At 47.3% G+C, this 20,407-nt stretch overlaps 1 protein-coding gene across 1 annotated transcript in view; it reads left to right on the top strand.

Annotated features, from left to right (window-relative positions):
- LOC106580990 (protocadherin-16) overlaps window positions 1-20,407 on the top strand; it is a 237,761-nt gene that overhangs the window by 157,470 nt on the left and 59,884 nt on the right. The gene's annotated exons all lie outside the window — the stretch shown is intronic.

The following is a 20,407-nucleotide window of genomic DNA, read 5'->3' as shown; positions in this document are numbered from 1 at the left end:
GCAGTGTATGTGGTGACTATAGACAACAGGATAGCAGCAGTGTATGTGGTGACAACAGGATAGCAGCAGTGTATGTGGTGACTATAGGCAACAGGATAGCAGCAGTGTATGTGGTGACAACATGATAGCAGCAGTGTATGTGGTGACAACAGGATAGCAGCAGTGTATGTGGTGGCAACAGGATAGCAGCAGTGTATGTGGTGACTATAGGCAACAGGATAGCAGCAGTGTATGTGGTGACTATAGGCAACAGGATAGCAGCAGTGTATGTGGTGACTATAGGCAACAGGATAGCAGCAGTGTATGTGGTGACTATAGACAACAGGATATCAGCAGTGTATGTGGTGACTATAGGCAACAGGATAGCAGCAGTGTATGTGGTGACAACGGGATAGCAGCAGTGTATGTGGTGACAACAGGATAGCAGCAGTGTATGTGGTGACAACAGGATAGCAGCAGTGTATGTGGTGACAACAGGATAGCAGCAGTGTATGTGGTTACTATAGGCAACAGGATAGCAGCAGTGTATGTGGTGACTATAGGCAACAGGATAGCAGCAGTGTATGTGGTGACTATAGGCAACAGGATAGCAGCAGTGTATGTGGTGGCAACAGGATAGCAGCAGTGTATGTGGTGACAACAGGATAGCAGCAGTGTATGTGGTGACTATAGGCAACAGGATAGCAGCAGTGTATGTGGTGACAACATGATAGCAGCAGTGTATGTGGTGACAACAGGATAGCAGCAGTGTATGTGGTGACTATTGGCAACAGGATAGCAGCAGTGTATGTGGTGACAACAGGATAGCAGCAGTGTATGTGGTGACAACAGGATAGCAGCAGTGTATGTGGTGACAACAGGATAGCAGCAGTGTATGTGGTTACTATAGGCAACAGGATAGCAGCAGTGTATGTGGTGACTATAGGCAACAGGATAGCAGCAGTGTATGTGGTGACAACAGGATAGCAGCAGTGTATGTGGTGACAACAGGATAGCAGCAGTGTATGTGGTGACAACAGGATAGCAGCAGTGTATGTGGTTACTATAGGCAACAGGATAGCAGCAGTGTATGTGGTGACTATAGGCAACAGGATAGCAGCAGTGTATGTGGTGACTATAGGCAACAGGATAGCAGCAGTGTATGTGGTGGCAACAGGATAGCAGCAGTGTATGTGGTGACAACAGGATAGCAGCAGTGTATGTGGTGACAACAGGATAGCAGCAGTGTATGTGGTGACTATAGGCAACAGGATAGCAGCAGTGTATGTGGTGACAACAGGATAGCAGCAGTGTATGTGGTGACAACAGGATAGCAGCAGTGTATGTGGTGACTATAGACAACAGGATAGCAGCAGTGTATGTGGTGACAACAGGATAGCAGCAGTGTATGTGGTGACTATAGGCAACAGGATAGCAGCAGTGTATGTGGTGACAACATGATAGCAGCAGTGTATGTGGTGACAACAGGATAGCAGCAGTGTATGTGGTGGCAACAGGATAGCAGCAGTGTATGTGGTGACTATAGGCAACAGGATAGCAGCAGTGTATGTGGTGACTATAGGCAACAGGATAGCAGCAGTGTATGTGGTGACTATAGGCAACAGGATAGCAGCAGTGTATGTGGTGACTATAGACAACAGGATATCAGCAGTGTATGTGGTGACTATAGGCAACAGGATAGCAGCAGTGTATGTGGTGACAACGGGATAGCAGCAGTGTATGTGGTGACAACAGGATAGCAGCAGTGTATGTGGTGACAACAGGATAGCAGCAGTGTATGTGGTGACAACAGGATAGCAGCAGTGTATGTGGTGACTATAGACAACAGGATAGCAGCAGTGTATGTGGTGACAACAGGATAGCAGCAGTGTATGTGGTGACTATAGGCAACAGGATAGCAGCAGTGTATGTGGTGACAACATGATAGCAGCAGTGTATGTGGTGACAACAGGATAGCAGCAGTGTATGTGGTGACAACAGGATAGCAGCAGTGTATGTGGTGACAACAGGATAGCAGCAGTGTATGTGGTGACTATAGGCAACAGGATAGCAGCAGTGTATGTGGTGACAACAGGATAGCAGCAGTGTATGTGGTGACAACAGGATAGCAGCAGTGTATGTGGTGACAACAGGATAGCAGCAGTGTATGTGGTGACTATAGGCAACAGGATAGCAGCAGTGTATGTGGTGACAACAGGATGGCAGCAGTGTATGTGGTAACAACAGGATAGCAGCAGTGTATGTGGTGACAACAGGATAGCAGCAGTGTATGTGGTGACTATAGACAACAGGATAGCAGCAGTGTATGTGGTGACAACAGGATAGCAGCAGTGTATGTGGTGACTATAGGCAACAGGATAGCAGCAGTGTATGTGGTGACAACATGATAGCAGCAGTGTATGTGGTGACAACAGGATAGCAGCAGTGTATGTGGTGACTATTGGCAACAGGATAGCAGCAGTGTATGTGGTGACAACAGGATAGCAGCAGTGTATGTGGTGACAACAGGATAGCAGCAGTGTATGTGGTGACAACAGGATAGCAGCAGTGTATGTGGTTACTATAGGCAACAGGATAGCAGCAGTGTATGTGGTGACTATAGGCAACAGGATAGCAGCAGTGTATGTGGTGACAACAGGATAGCAGCAGTGTATGTGGTGACAACAGGATAGCAGCAGTGTATGTGGTGACAACAGGATAGCAGCAGTGTATGTGGTTACTATAGGCAACAGGATAGCAGCAGTGTATGTGGTGACTATAGGCAACAGGATAGCAGCAGTGTATGTGGTGACTATAGACAACAGGATAGCAGCAGTGTATGTGGTGACAACAGGATAGCAGCAGTGTATGTGGTGACTATAGGCAACAGGATAGCAGCAGTGTATGTGGTGACAACATGATAGCAGCAGTGTATGTGGTGACAACAGGATAGCAGCAGTGTATGTGGTGGCAACAGGATAGCAGCAGTGTATGTGGTGACAACAGGATAGCAGCAGTGTATGTGGTGACAACAGGATAGCAGCAGTGTATGTGGTGACTATAGGCAACAGGATAGCAGCAGTGTATGTGGTGACAACAGGATAGCAGCAGTGTATGTGGTGACAACAGGATAGCAGCAGTGTATGTGGTGACAACAGGATAGCAGCAGTGTATGTGGTGACAACAGGATAGCAGCAGTGTATGTGGTGACTATAGACAACAGGATAGCAGCAGTGTATGTGGTGACAACAGGATAGCAGCAGTGTATGTGGTGACTATAGGCAACAGGATAGCAGCAGTGTATGTGGTGACAACATGATAGCAGCAGTGTATGTGGTGACAACAGGATAGCAGCAGTGTATGTGGTGGCAACAGGATAGCAGCAGTGTATGTGGTGACTATAGGCAACAGGATAGCAGCAGTGTATGTGGTGACTATAGCAACAGGATAGCAGCAGTGTATGTGGTGACTATAGGCAACAGGATAGCAGCAGTGTATGTGGTGACTATAGACAACAGGATAGCAGCAGTGTATGTGGTGACAACAGGATAGCAGCAGTGTATGTGGTGACAACAGGATAGCAGCAGTGTATGTGGTGACAACAGGATAGCAGCAGTGTATGTGGTTACTATAGGCAACAGGATAGCAGCAGTGTATGTGGTGACAACAGGATAGCAGCAGTGTATGTGGTGACAACAGGATAGCAGCAGTGTATGTGGTGACAACAGGATAGCAGCAGTGTATGTGGTTACTATAGGCAACAGGATAGCAGCAGTGTATGTGGTGACTATAGGCAACAGGATAGCAGCAGTGTATGTGGTGACAACAGGATAGCAGCAGTGTATGTGGTGACAACAGGATAGCAGCAGTGTATGTGGTGACAACAGGATAGCAGCAGTGTATGTGGTTACTATAGGCAACAGGATAGCAGCAGTGTATGTGGTGACTATAGGCAACAGGATAGCAGCAGTGTATGTGGTGACTATAGACAACAGGATAGCAGCAGTGTATGTGGTGACAACAGGATAGCAGCAGTGTATGTGGTGACTATAGGCAACAGGATAGCAGCAGTGTATGTGGTGACAACATGATAGCAGCAGTGTATGTGGTGACAACAGGATAGCAGCAGTGTATGTGGTGGCAACAGGATAGCAGCAGTGTATGTGGTGACAACAGGATAGCAGCAGTGTATGTGGTGACAACAGGATAGCAGCAGTGTATGTGGTGACTATAGGCAACAGGATAGCAGCAGTGTATGTGGTGACAACAGGATAGCAGCAGTGTATGTGGTGACAACAGGATAGCAGCAGTGTATGTGGTGACAACAGGATAGCAGCAGTGTATGTGGTGACAACAGGATAGCAGCAGTGTATGTGGTGACTATAGACAACAGGATAGCAGCAGTGTATGTGGTGACAACAGGATAGCAGCAGTGTATGTGGTGACTATAGGCAACAGGATAGCAGCAGTGTATGTGGTGACAACATGATAGCAGCAGTGTATGTGGTGACAACAGGATAGCAGCAGTGTATGTGGTGGCAACAGGATAGCAGCAGTGTATGTGGTGACTATAGGCAACAGGATAGCAGCAGTGTATGTGGTGACTATAGGCAACAGGATAGCAGCAGTGTATGTGGTGACTATAGGCAACAGGATAGCAGCAGTGTATGTGGTGACTATAGACAACAGGATATCAGCAGTGTATGTGGTGACTATAGGCAACAGGATAGCAGCAGTGTATGTGGTGACAACGGGATAGCAGCAGTGTATGTGGTGACAACAGGATAGCAGCAGTGTATGTGGTGACAACAGGATAGCAGCAGTGTATGTGGTGACAACAGGATAGCAGCAGTGTATGTGGTGACTATAGACAACAGGATAGCAGCAGTGTATGTGGTGACAACAGGATAGCAGCAGTGTATGTGGTGACTATAGGCAACAGGATAGCAGCAGTGTATGTGGTGACAACATGATAGCAGCAGTGTATGTGGTGACAACAGGATAGCAGCAGTGTATGTGGTGACAACAGGATAGCAGCAGTGTATGTGGTGACAACAGGATAGCAGCAGTGTATGTGGTGACTATAGGCAACAGGATAGCAGCAGTGTATGTGGTGACAACAGGATAGCAGCAGTGTATGTGGTGACAACAGGATAGCAGCAGTGTATGTGGTGACAACAGGATAGCAGCAGTGTATGTGGTGACTATAGGCAACAGGATAGCAGCAGTGTATGTGGTGACAACAGGATAGCAGCAGTGTATGTGGTGACAACAGGATAGCAGCAGTGTATGTGGTGACTATAGGCAACAGGATAGCAGCAGTGTATGTGGTGACAACAGGATAGCAGCAGTGTATGTGGTAACAACAGGATAGCAGCAGTGTATGTGGTGGCAACAGGATAGCAGCAGTGTATGTGGTGACAACATAATAGCAGCAGTGTATGTGGTGACAACAGGATAGCAGCAGTGTATGTGGTGACTATAGACAACAGGATAGCAGCAGTGTATGTGGTGACAACAGGATAGCAGCAGTGTATGTGGTGACTATAGGCAACAGGATAGCAGCAGTGTATGTGGTGACAACATGATAGCAGCAGTGTATGTGGTGACAACAGGATAGCAGCAGTGTATGTGGTGACAACAGGATAGCAGCAGTGTATGTGGTGACTATAGGCAACAGGATAGCAGCAGTGTATGTGGTGACTATAGGCAACAGGATAGCAGCAGTGTATGTGGTGACTATAGGCAACAGGATAGCAGCAGTGTATGTGGTGACTATAGACAACAGGATATCAGCAGTGTATGTGGTGACTATAGGCAACAGGATAGCAGCAGTGTATGTGGTGACAACGGGATAGCAGCAGTGTATGTGGTGACAACAGGATAGCAGCAGTGTATGTGGTGACAACAGGATAGCAGCAGTGTATGTGGTGACAACAGGATAGCAGCAGTGTATGTGGTGACTATAGACAACAGGATAGCAGCAGTGTATGTGGTGACAACAGGATAGCAGCAGTGTATGTGGTGACTATAGGCAACAGGATAGCAGCAGTGTATGTGGTGACAACATGATAGCAGCAGTGTATGTGGTGACAACAGGATAGCAGCAGTGTATGTGGTGACTATAGGCAACAGGATAGCAGCAGTGTATGTTGTGACAACAGGATAGCAGCAGTGTATGTGGTGACTATAGGCAACAGGATAGCAGCAGTGTATGTGGTGGCAACAGGATAGCAGCAGTGTATGTGGTGACTATAGGCAACAGGATAGCAGCAGTGCATGTGGTGACTATAGGCAACAGGATAGCAGCAGTGTATGTGGTGACTATAGGCAACAGGATAGCAGCAGTGTATGTGGTGACAACAGGATAGCAGCAGTGTATGTGGTGACTATAGGCAACAGGATAGCAGCAGTGTATGTGGTGACTATAGGCAACAGGATAGCAGCAGTGTATGTGGTGACTATAGGCAACAGGATAGCAGCAGTGTATGTGGTGACAACAGGATAGCAGCAGTGTATGTGGTGGCAACAGGATAGCAGCTGTGTATGTGGTGACTATAGGCAACAGGATAGCAGCAGTGTATGTGGTGACAACATGATAGCAGCAGTTAATGTGGTGACAACAGGATAGCAGCAGTGTATGTGGTGACAACAGGATAGCAGCAGTGTATGTGGTGACAACAGGATAGCAGCAGGGTATGTGGTGACAACAGGATAGCAGCAGTGTATGTGGTGACAACAGGATAGCAGCAGTGTATGTGGTTACTATAGGCAACAGGATAGCAGCAGTGTATGTGGTGACTATAGGCAACAGGATAGCAGCAGTGTATGTGGTGACAACAGGATAGCAGCAGTGTATGTGGTGACAACAGGATAGCAGCAGTGTATGTGGTGACAACAGGATAGCAGCAGTGTATGTGGTTACTATAGGCAACAGGATAGCAGCAGTGTATGTGGTGACTATAGGCAACAGGATAGCAGCAGTGTATGTGGTGACTATAGACAACAGGATAGCAGCAGTGTATGTGGTGACAACAGGATAGCAGCAGTGTATGTGGTGACTATAGGCAACAGGATAGCAGCAGTGTATGTGGTGACAACATGATAGCAGCAGTGTATGTGGTGACAACAGGATAGCAGCAGTGTATGTGGTGGCAACAGGATAGCAGCAGTGTATGTGGTGACAACAGGATGGCAGCAGTGTATGTGGTGACAACAGGATAGCAGCAGTGTATGTGGTGACTATAGGCAACAGGATAGCAGCAGTGTATGTGGTGACAACAGGATAGCAGCAGTGTATGTGGTGACAACAGGATAGCAGCAGTGTATGTGGTGACAACATGATAGCAGCAGTGTATGTGGTGACAACAGGATAGCAGCAGTGTATGTGGTGGCAACAGGATAGCAGCAGTGTATGTGGTGACTATAGGCAACAGGATAGCAGCAGTGTATGTGGTGACTATAGACAACAGGATAGCAGCAGTGTATGTGGTGACAACAGGATAGCAGCAGTGTATGTGGTGACAACATGATAGCAGCAGTGTATGTGGTGACAACAGGATAGCAGCAGTGTATGTGGTGGCAACAGGATAGCAGCAGTGTATGTGGTGACTATAGGCAACAGGATAGCAGCAGTGTATGTGGTGACTATAGGCAACAGGATAGCAGCAGTGTATGTGGTGACTATAGGCAACAGGATAGCAGCAGTGTATGTGGTGACTATAGACAACAGGATATCAGCAGTGTATGTGGTGACTATAGGCAACAGGATAGCAGCAGTGTATGTGGTGACAACGGGATAGCAGCAGTGTATGTGGTGACAACAGGATAGCAGCAGTGTATGTGGTGACAACAGGATAGCAGCAGTGTATGTGGTGACAACAGGATAGCAGCAGTGTATGTGGTGACTATAGACAACAGGATTGCAGCAGTGTATGTGGTGACAACAGGATAGCAGCAGTGTATGTGGTGACTATAGGCAACAGGATAGCAGCAGTGTATGTGGTGACAACAGGATAGCAGCAGTGTATGTGGTGGCAACAGGATAGCAGCAGTGTATGTGGTGACTATAGGCAACAGGATAGCAGCAGTGTATGTGGTGACTATAGACAACAGGATAGCAGCAGTGTATGTGGTGACAACAGGATAGCAGCAGTGTATGTGGTGACAACATGATAGCAGCAGTGTATGTGGTGACAACAGGATAGCAGCAGTGTATGTGGTGGCAACAGGATAGCAGCAGTGTATGTGGTGACTATAGGCAACAGGATAGCAGCAGTGTATGTGGTGACTATAGGCAACAGGATAGCAGCAGTGTATGTGGTGACTATAGGCAACAGGATAGCAGCAGTGTATGTGGTGACTATAGACAACAGGATATCAGCAGTGTATGTGGTGACTATAGGCAACAGGATAGCAGCAGTGTATGTGGTGACAACGGGATAGCAGCAGTGTATGTGGTGACAACAGGATAGCAGCAGTGTATGTGGTGACAACAGGATAGCAGCAGTGTATGTGGTGACAACAGGATAGCAGCAGTGTATGTGGTGACTATAGACAACAGGATAGCAGCAGTGTATGTGGTGACAACAGGATAGCAGCAGTGTATGTGGTGACTATAGGCAACAGGATAGCAGCAGTGTATGTGGTGACAACATGATAGCAGCAGTGTATGTGGTGACAACAGGATAGCAGCAGTGTATGTGGTGACTATAGGCAACAGGATAGCAGCAGTGTATGTTGTGACAACAGGATAGCAGCAGTGTATGTGGTGACTATAGGCAACAGGATAGCAGCAGTGTATGTGGTGGCAACAGGATAGCAGCAGTGTATGTGGTGACTATAGGCAACAGGATAGCAGCAGTGCATGTGGTGACTATAGGCAACAGGATAGCAGCAGTGTATGTGGTGACTATAGGCAACAGGATAGCAGCAGTGTATGTGGTGACAACAGGATAGCAGCAGTGTATGTGGTGACTATAGGCAACAGGATAGCAGCAGTGTATGTGGTGACTATAGGCAACAGGATAGCAGCAGTGTATGTGGTGACTATAGGCAACAGGATAGCAGCAGTGTATGTGGTGACAACAGGATAGCAGCAGTGTATGTGGTGGCAACAGGATAGCAGCTGTGTATGTGGTGACTATAGGCAACAGGATAGCAGCAGTGTATGTGGTGACAACATGATAGCAGCAGTTAATGTGGTGACAACAGGATAGCAGCAGTGTATGTGGTGACAACAGGATAGCAGCAGTGTATGTGGTGACAACAGGATAGCAGCAGTGTATGTGGTGACAACAGGATAGCAGCAGTGTATGTGGTGACAACAGGATAGCAGCAGTGTATGTGGTGACAACAGGATAGCAGCAGTGTATGTGGTGACAACAGGATAGCAGCAGTGTATGTGGTGACAACAGGATAGCAGCAGTATATGTGGTGACTATAGGCAACAGGATAGCAGCAGTGTATGTGGTGCTATCCAGTAGTAGCTGTGTGTATGTGTGTGTGTGTGTGTGTGTGTGTGTGTGTGTGTGTGTGTGTGTGTGTGTGTGTGTGTGTGTGTGTGTGTGTGTGTGCGCACATCTTATGTGCGTGTGGCGTATGTAGTGTGTGTTTTGGGGTGTCAGTGTAAGTATGTGTGAGTGTGTGTGCATAGAATCAGTGCAAGAGAGTGTCAACGCAGGTAGTGTGGTTAGCCATTTGATTAGCTATTTAGCAGTTTAGTTTAGAAGTCTTAAGTCTTCGGGGTAGAAGCTGTTCAGGGTCCTGTTGGTTTCAGACTTGGTGCATTGCTACCGCTTGCCGTGCGGTAGTCAGAGAGAGCAGTCTGTGGCTTGTGTGGCTGGAGTCTTTGACATTTCTTTGGGCATTCCTGCCTGGTATTGAGTTCCTGAATGGCAGGGATCTCAGCCCAAGTGATGTACTGGGTTGTACACACTACCCTCTGTGTACGTTGGCTGTGCGGTCGGATGCCAAGCAGTCATACCAAGCGGTAATGCAGCCAGCCAATGGTTCAGCTGTAGAACTTTTCAGCCTCCTGAGGGGGAAGAGGCATTGTTGTGCCCTCTTCACAACTGTGATGGTGTGTTTGGATCATGATAGATCCTTAGTGATGTGAACACCGAGGAACTTGAAGCTCTCTACCCGCACCACTGCAGCCCCGTTGATGTGAATGGGGGCGTGCTCGGCCCTCCGTTTCCTGTAGTCCACCATCAGCTCCTTTGTCTTACTGACGTTGAGGGAGAGGTTGTTGTCCTGTCACCACACTGCCAGGTCACTGACCTCCTCCCTATAGGCTGTCTCATCATCATCGGGGATCAGGCCTACCACCGTTGTGTCATCGGCAAACTTAATGATGGTGTTGGAGTCGTGGGTGAACAGGGAGTACTAAGCACGCTCCCCTGAGGTGCTCTCTTGTTAAGGGTCAGTGTGGCGGATGTGTTGTTACCAACCTTTACCACCTGGGAGCGGCCTTTCAGGATGTCTAGGATCCAGTTGCAGAGGGAAGTGTTCAGTCCCAGGGACCGTAGCTTAGTGATGCGCTTCAAGGGCACTATGGTGCTGAACTCTGAGCTGTAGTCAACGAACAGCATTCTCACATTGGTGTTCCTTTTGTCCAAGTGAGAAAGGGCAGTGTGGTGTGCAATAGAGATTGCGTCATTTGTGGATCTGTTGCAGTGGTATGCGAATTGGAGTGGGCCCAGGGTGTCTGGAAGTATAGTCTTGAGCCATAACCAGACTTTCAATGCATTTCATGGCTACAAATGTGAATGCTACGGGGCGAGAGTCATTTAGAGAGGCTACCTTTGTGTTGTTGGGCACAGGGGCTATGGGGGTCTGCTTAAAATATGTAGGTATTACAGACTGGGTCAGGGAGAGGTTGAAAATGTATGTAATGTACTCACATCGGCTATGGAGAGTGTGATCACACAGTCTTCCGGAACAGCTGATGATCTCACACAATGGTTCAGTGTTGCTTGCCTCTAAGCGAGCGTAGAAGGCATTTAGCTTTTCTGGTAGGCTCATGTCAGTGGACAGCTCGTGGCTGCGTTTTCCTTTGTAATCCGTGATCATTTGCAAGCACTGCCACATCCACCGAGCATCAGAGCTAGTGTAGTAGGATTCGGTCTTAGTCCGTATTTATAATGTTTCAGGTAAGATCCAAGTGCAGACGGTCTTGAAGTAACAATGTTTATTACATCAACAGGGGCAGGTAAATGACAGGTCAAGGCAGACAGGTGTCGATAATCCAGAGTGGTGGAGCAAAGGTACAGGACGGCAGGCAGGCTCAGGGGCAGGTCAGGCAGAGGTCGGTAATCCAGAGTAGGGGCAACGGTACAGGACAGCAGGTAGGCTCAGAGTCAGAGGCAGGCAGAGTGGTCAGGCAGGCATGCTCAGAGTCAGGACAGGCAAGGGTCCAAACCAGAAGGGCGAGAAAAAGAGAGACTGGGGAAAAGCAGGAGCTGAGAAAAATGCTGGTTGACTTGACAAACAAGACAAACAGAGAACACAGGTATAAATACACAGGGGATAATGGGGAAGATGGGTAACACCTGGAGGGGGTTCGAGACAATCACAAGGACAGGTGAAACAGATCAGGGCGGGACAGTATTGACGCTTTGCCTGTTTGATGGTTTGTCCCGCTCCTTGATAGTGGCAGCTCTAGCCTTTAGCTCAGTGTGGTTGTTGCCTGTAACCCATGGCTTCTGGTTGGGATATGTACGTACGGTCACTGTGGGGACGACGTCGTCAATTCACCTATTAATGAAGTCGGTATCTGATGTGGTAAACTCCTCAATGCCATCAGATGAATCCTGGAACATATTCCAGTCTGTGCTACAAAACAGTCCTGTAGTGTAGCATTTGCTTCATCAGCCCACTTCCGAATTGAGTGTGTCACTGGTACTTCCTGTTTGAGTTTTTGCTTGTAAGCAAGAATCAAGAGGATATAGTATGGTCAGATTTGCCAAAAGGAGGACACATTTTTCCCTCCCCAGGACCCCTTCTTCCCCTTAAATGACTTGCTGCTTTAATCACTCCCAGATGGGGATGCCAGATAAAACACACACTGGCCGTTACAGAGAGAGGAAGATGACAGGAGAGAGAAGCGATAAGAGGAGATAGCGAGAGGACAAAGGAAGAGAGGAGAGAAAGTTAAACCTTACCCTCCATCCCCTCTTTGCACTCTGCCTCCTAGTGTCATTATACCCTGTCTTCCATATTAACTCTCCCCCTACATAGGCTGGGTTTAAATAGGCAGCCCAATTATTATATTTTTCCCACTAATTGGTCTTTTGACCAGTCAAATCAGGTCTTTTCACATCAGATATTTTTCAGAGCCGATCTGAATGGTCAACAGAAAAAATATCAGAATTGGGCTGCCTGTCTTAATGCAGCCATTGTGGACTAGCCCTAGTCAGAAGTAGTGCACTATGTAGGGAATAGGGTCCAGCCCAGCCTCGGCAGGTTTATGTCAACACTACACAGTGGAAAATAAAAAGAGCAAGTTCATGAAACCACTGTTATTCTAGTAACCAATGCCTCAAGGTATCGCTAAAGCTAACTCAGACAACTCCATGGCTTAAGACTGCAGAATCCATAGATACTCATGAGAAATTAGGGTCTTGGGTTTTTCCTAACCCTGGCTGAGTCCCAAATTGCACCCTATTCCCTTTATAGTGCACTTCTTTCGACCAGGGCCCATTTGGGAGGTAGACCTTAAGACCCAACAACACTATCTGATCCAACCTATAGTGAGGTCAACACTGAATTTAGTAGTCTGGTCAGGCTGGGATAAAGTGTCATTGATCTATCATTGAAAGCTCACACAGCTCTGTCAGTCAGCCAGTCAGACAGCCAGTCATGTCAGTCAGTCAGTCAGTCTGTCAGTCAGTCAGAGCCAGTCATTCAGTATTAATAAATAGTGATCGCCTGGTTGCATGCCCAGACCAGCAAGGACAGTTGGAAATAATTGAAATATTGAGAGGACAGAGCCTGATGATGATAATGTTTTGGCATGGTGGCAGTATGACAGTATACTTCTTGGAGGGGAGAGAGAGAGAGGACAGAGCCTGATGATGATAATGTTTTGGCATGGCGGCAGTATGACAGTATACTTCTTGGAGGGGAGAGAAAGAGGTCAGTGCATGATGATGATAATGTTTTGGCATGGTGGCAGTATGACAGTATACTTCTTGGAGGAGAGAGAGAGAGGTCAGTGCATGATGATGATAATGTTTTGGCATGGTGGCAGTATGACAGTATACTTCTTGGAGGGGAGAGAGAGAGCGGTCAGTGCATGATGATGATAATGTTTTGGCATGGCGGCAGTATGACAGTATACTTCTTGGAGGACAGAGAGAGAGGTCAGTGCATGATGATGATAATGTTTTGGCATGGTGGCAGTATGACAGTATACTTCTTGGAGGAGAGAGAGAGAGGTCAGTGCATGATGATGATAATGTTTTGGCATGGTGGCAGTATGACAGTATACTTCTTGGAGGAGAGAGAGAGAGGTCAGTGCATGATGATGATAATGTTTTGGCATGGTGGCAGTATGACAGTATACTTCTTGGAGGAGAGAGAGAGAGGTCAGTGCATGATGATGATAATGTTTTGGCATGGCGGCAGTATGACAGTATACTTCTTGGAGGAGAGAGAGAGAGGTCAGTGCATGATGATGATAATGTTTTGGCATGGCGGCAGTATGACAGTATACTTCTTGGAGGAGAGAGAGAGAGGTCAGTGCATGATGATGATAATGTTTTGGCATGGCGGCAGTATGACAGTATACTTCTTGGAGGGGAGAGAGAGAGAGGTCAGTGCATGATGATGATAATGTTTTGGCATGGCGGCAGTATGACAGTATACTTCTTGGAGGGGAGAGAGAGAGGTCAGTGCATGATGATGATAATGTTTTGGCATGGTGGCAGTATGACAGTATACTTCTTGGAGGGGAGAGAGAGAGGTCAGTGCATGATGATGATAATGTTTTGGCATGGCGGCAGTATGACAGTATACTTCTTGGAGGGGAGAGAGAGAGGTCAGTGCATGATGATGATAATGTTTTGGCATGGTGGCAGTATGACAGTATACTTCTTGGAGGACAGAGAGAGAGGTCAGTGCATGATGATGATAATGTTTTGGCATGGCGGCAGTATGACAGTATACTTCTTGGAGGACAGAGAGAGAGGTCAGTGCATGATGATGATAATGTTTTGGCATGGCGGCAGTATGACAGTATACTTCTTGGAGGGGAGAGAGAGAGAGGTCAGTGCATGATGATGATAATGTTTTGGCATGGCGGCAGTATGACAGTATACTTCTTGGAGGACAGAGAGAGAGGTCAGTGCATGATGATGATAATGTTTTGGCATGGCGGCAGTATGACAGTATACTTCTTGGAGGGGAGAGAGAGAGAGGACAGAGCCTGATGATGATAATGTTTTGGCATGGCGGCAGTATGACAGTATACTTCTTGGAGGAGAGAGAGAGAGGTCAGTGCATGATGATGATAATGTTTTGGCATGGCGGCAGTATGACAGTATAGTTCTTGGAGGAGAGAGAGAGAGGTCAGTGCATGATGATGATGATAATGTTTTGGCATGGCGGCAGTATGACAGTATACTTCTTGGAGGGGAGAGAGAGAGAGGTCAGTGCATGATGATGATAATGTTTTGGCATGGCGGCAGTATGACAGTATACTTCTTGGAGGACAGAGAGAGAGGTCAGTGCATGCGGGCTGAGTAAAGACGCTAACTGATGCTGACATATATATGATGTTTTACTGAGATGCCATAATGCAGACAGATTCATTATAATAGACATCTGGACGGACCAGAGCACTTCACAAAGCTGGGAATGCGTCCCAAATGGACCCCTATTCCTTAGTGCACTACTTTTAACCAAGGCCCATCCATCTATTCCCTATATAGTGCACTACTTTTAGCCAGGGCCCATCCCTCTATTCCCTATATAGTGCACTACCTTTAGCCAGGGCCCATCCCTCTATTCCCTATATAGTGCACTACTTTTAGCCAGGGCCCATCCCTCTATTCCCTATATAGTGCACTACCTTTAGCCAGGGCCCATCCCTCTATTCCCTATATAGTGCACTACTTTTAGCCAGGGCCCATCCCCCTATTCCCTATATAGTGCACTACCTTTAGCCAGGGCCCATCCCTCTATTCCCTATATAGTGCACTACTTTTAGCCAGGGCCCATCCCTCTATTCCCTATATAGTGCACTACTTTTAGCCAGGGCCCATCCCTCTATTCCCTATATAGTGCACTACTTTTAGCCAGGGCCCATCCCTCTATTCCCTATATAGTGCACTACTTTTAGCCAGGGCCCATCCCCCTATTCCCTATGTACTGCACTACTTTTAGCCAGGGCCCATCCCCCTATTCCCTATATAGTGCACTACTTTTAGCCAGGGCCCATCCCCCTATTCCCTATGTACTGCACTACTTTTAGCCAGGGCCCATCCCTCTATTCCCTATATAGTGCACTACTTTTAGCCAGGGCCCATCCATCTATTCCCTATATAGTGCACTACTTTTAACCAGGGCCCATCCATCTATTCCCTATATAGTGCACTACCTTTAGCCAGGGCCCATCCCTCTATTCCCTATATAGTGCACTACTTTTAGCCAGGGCCCATCCCTCTATTCCCTATATAGTGCACTACTTTTAGCCAGGGCCCATCCCTCTATTCCCTATATAGTGCACTACTTTTAGCCAGGGCCCATCCCTCTATTCCCTATATAGTGCACTTCTTTTAGCCAGGGCCCATCCCCCTATTCCCTATATAGTGCACTACTTTTAGCCAGGGCCCATCCCCCTATTCCCTATATAGTGCACTACCTTTAGCCAGGGCCCATCCCTCTATTCCCTATATAGTGCACTACTTTTAGCCAGGGCCCATCCCCCTATTCCCTATAGAGTGCACTACCTTTAGCCAGGGCCCATCCCTCTATTCCCTATAGAGTGCACTACCTTTAGCCAGGGCCCATCCCTCTATTCCCTATATAGTGCACTACTTTTAGCCAGGGCCCATCCCTCTATTCCCTATATAGTGCACTACCTTTAGCCAGGGCCCATCCCTCTATTCCCTATATAGTGCACTACTTTTAGCCAGGGCCCATCCCTCTATTCCCTATATAGTGCACTACTTTTAGCCAGGGCCCATCCCCCTATTCCCTATATAGTGCACTACTTTTAGCCAGGGCCCATCCCCCTATTCCCTATGTACTGCACTACTTTTAGCCAGGGCCCATCCCCCTATTCCCTATGTACTGCACTACTTTTAGCCAGGGCCCATCCCCCTATTCCCTATATAGTGCACTACCTTTAGCCAGGGCCCATCCCCCTATTCCCTATGTACTGCACTACCTTTAGCCAGGGCCCATCCCTCTATTCCCTATATAGTGTACTACTTTTAGCCAGGGCCCATCCCCCTATTCCCTGTATAGTGCACTACTTTTAGCCAGGGCCCATCCCCCTATTCCCTATATAGTGCACTACTTTTAGCCAGGGCCCATCCCCCTATTCCCTGTATAGTGTACTACTTTTAGCCAGGGCCCATCCCCCTATTCCCTATATAGTGCACTACCTTTAGCCAGGGCCCATCCCCCTATTCCCTATATAGTGCACTACTTTTAACCAGGGCCCATCCATCTATTCCCTATATAGTGCACTACCTTTAGCCAGGGCCCATCCCTCTATTCCCTATATAGTGCACTACTTTTAACCAGGGCCCATCCATCTATTCCCTATATAGTGCACTACCTTTAGCCAGGGCCCATCCCTCTATTCCCTATATAGTGCACTACTTTTAGCCAGGGCCCATCCCTCTATTCCCTATATAGTGCACTACTTTTAGCCAGGGCCCATCCCTCTATTCCCTATATAGTGCACTTCTTTTAGCCAGGGCCCATCCCCCTATTCCCTATATAGTGCACTACTTTTAGCCAGGGCCCATCCCCCTATTCCCTATAGAGTGCGCTACCTTTAGCCAGGGCCCATCCCCCTATTCCCTATGTACTGCACTACTTTTAGCCAGGGCCCATCCCCCTATTCCCTATATAGTGCACTACCTTTAGCCAGGGCCCATCCCTCTATTCCCTATATAGTGCACTACCTTTAGCCAGGGCCCATCCCTCTATTCCCTATATAGTGTACTACTTTTAGCCAGGGCCCATCCCCCTATTCCCTGTATAGTGCACTACTTTTAGCCAGGGCCCATCCCCCTATTCCCTGTATAGTGTACTACTTTTAGCCAGGGCCCATCCCCCTATTTCCTATATATAGTGTACTACTTTTGACCAGGACCCTTATCCCTATGGTGCATGACTCTTGTCCAGGGCTCTGTTCCCTATATAGTGTACTACTTTTGACCAGGGCCCATAGGGACTTATGAACCGTTAGTTAGTAATCCGCAGAAGAACTCCCATCAGCCATTAGTTCTGTAATTATCAGGAATAAGTGAACAAGTCAGAGGTCCCAAAGGGGGAATCATTGCCCCTATTAGAAAAAACACTTAGATTAGACTACGTGATTTAATTATGAGGCATGGTGGGTGTGTGTGCAACGCTCATTTTAGGGTCTGTTATCTGATAAAGTGCAGTGGGAGAAATGTTTACTCAAAACATTATGTTTTTTCATCGCATCTCCTGCCTATGTACTAGTCCTACTCGGTGGACAACTACAGTGGTCACGTCTCAGTGAGCCTTCCTTCCACCAGACTGCTAGAGGGCCCGACCTGGGCCTCCGGGCCCCGTGTAATGCTCTGTTCCTGTGTGGGCACAGGGGGCCCATCCAGACCTTCAGTCAGAATGCAGAGCCAAAAAGAGTGGAGACCGCGGTCTGGCTTTCAAATCCTGCTTTTCTCTCTCTCTCTCTCTCTCTCTGTCTCTCTCTCTCGTTCTCTCTCTCTCTTGCTCTCTCTTGCTCTTTCTCTCTTGCTCTCTCTTGCTCTTTCTCTCTTGCGCCCTCTCTCTCTGTCTCTCTCTCGCTCTCTCTCTCTGGGGAGCCCTGGTAGAACCAGGAGTGAGCAGCTGGGAACTCGTTTGAGCATCATATCGTCAGTCTTTAATCCTCCTCCTCCTCAATACACAGATGCAGAGGGCTGCATTCAGACATGTACAGTAGTTAGATACATACAAACAATACAGTACTAACAATCCTGACCAGAAATGTGCATGATGTGGTTAGATGTACTGCAGTACAGTATACAGCAGTGGGATGGAGCCCAGGAGGTAGTTTTTCCTATGTGGTGTTTATATTTCCATCAACAGTGTGTGGCCTGCTTCTCCTCATCCCTCTCTTCCTCCCAATCTTTCTCCCTCTTCCTCTGTGTTCATCTCTCTTACCACCAAGCTGGTGTGTGTGTGTGTGTGGTGGTGGGGGGGGGAGCTGTATCATGGTGGGGAGCTGTGATTCTGCTGTGGGTTGTTGGACTGAGTACCTGCTGCTTTGGAGTGAAGGCTCAGTGAAAGAGGTTGAGAACTGGGGGAGGATTCCCTCTCTCTTCTCCTCCTACACCCCTCCTCCCTTCATCCTCTACCTCTCTCCTTGTCAGAAGTGATGCCAGGACAATACAGCTGGGAAAGCTCATAGGGGTTCATTGTCCAGCATCCCTCTCTCTCCCTCTCTCTCGCTCTCTCTCTCTGTTTCTCCCTCCCTCTCTCTCTCTTTGTGTTTGTGCTTTCCTGTTTCTCTGTCTGCTAACTGTCTCAATATCAATCCATCCATATATCACTCTAATGAATCTGTCTCATTAACAACACGTGGGATATTGACCATTTGTGGTGAGAAGAAACTAGTCTGGGGAGTGTCATTCTCAGAACAATAATGTGTGCTGTCATCCTAATGTGTATTGTATAATGCAGGGATGGGCGGCACGCGACCCCCCTTTCGAAGGCCGTTGAATCAATCCCCCCCAAAAAGTTGTATAAAAACAAATGTAGGAACTCAGTCAGGCTCTCAACTTACTATTGCAAGTTAGAATAGTACCATACACAAGGTGCAATTGAGATATTTGGTTGTGCATTTTTCTCTTGTTATGTCAGTCACTGATAGTCAGTTAATTAGCCCATTTCAGGAAAAAAATGATTTTTAAGTTAGCTGGCCGCTAAACTATCTAAACTTGTTATTATGGTTGAATTACTGGCCGAGGGAACTCCACTGATGTTGTTACTCAGTCTCACTCGGATATCATATTAAAAACGGCAAAGAATTCTGTCCACCCTATGGCAAAATGTGTAAAATTGCAGGAAATGAGTTATAAAATTGCAAAAACTTCTCTCCACCCCATGGCAAAATATATAGAATTGCAGCAAACTTGCTTTAAAACTGCAACATTTTCTCTACAACCCATGTAAAAATGTGTAGAATTAATTGCACAACATCAACTCTAAACTTAAAAAATGTATTTCCACTGTCAAGAGGAGGGCCACTAAAATATTTTGTTTACAATGTGTGTGTGTGTGGGTATAGGATGGATGTGGCCCCTCTTGTCCATCCCTGGTATAATGGATTGTAGAACGATGGCTATCTGATGGGTATAGACTGCAATGTTTTAAACGCATGTGCACAAACACGCATGTGCACGCACACACGCAGTCACAGATCCTGTACCTTGCCCCACAAAGTCCACTGTATCCCACTGGGCACACACTGGTTGAATCAACATTGTTTCCACGTCATTTCAATGAGTAGATGTTGAATTGATGTCTCTTTATGTGCGTCCCTCAGGGATAGATGTCAGTTCCTGTTGAACATTTACACTGAGGGTGCCACCCTATTCCAAATGTTGTGCACTTCCCTCTCCCTCCCTCTTCCCCCGCTCTCTCTCTCTCTCTCTCTCTCTCTCTCTCTCTCTCTCTCTCTCTCTCAGAAGAAAATATTACTCATGTAGCTTGAGGCAAAACCACCCAATCAGGGCCTCTGCTGCCAAACCAAACAGACCAATGATGGAGTACGTGTGCAGCGGCATACCAACTGGCCAATTAACACACACATCAGCCAGAGGCTCCACCCACACAAACATACTAGCTAAAATATATTACCCAACAGGAGTCCAACATCAGTGGAGAGGGAGACAGAGAACGAGAGAGAGAGATACACTCTGTGTTGCCTCTGCTCCAGACCTCTACTCCAGATCTCTGTTCCAGTTCTGTTCACACTGGAGTCTGTTTCAGGACTATGTAATGGTAGTAGCAGGGTTATACGAGGTCACGCATACTGTACTAACAGTTTGTAGAACATTCATAGTTTACAACAGTCATTGTGTAGAGAGGGAAAACATAAGGGTGGTCAATCCAAGCCCTCGTTCAGTCAGTCAGTCTTCCCACCAGTTCTCAGTGTTCTGTTCTGTAGGGAAATGTATTTCTATAAATAGTTCCCACCCAGAGCTGGGACGTGTTC

The sequence above is a fragment of the Salmo salar genome, chromosome 20 (genome assembly GCF_965601325.2).
Source record: "Salmo salar chromosome 20, fSalSal1, whole genome shotgun sequence".
Taxonomy (NCBI): Eukaryota; Metazoa; Chordata; class Actinopteri; order Salmoniformes; family Salmonidae; genus Salmo; species Salmo salar.
This window is presented reverse-complemented; position numbering and strand designations above follow the sequence as displayed.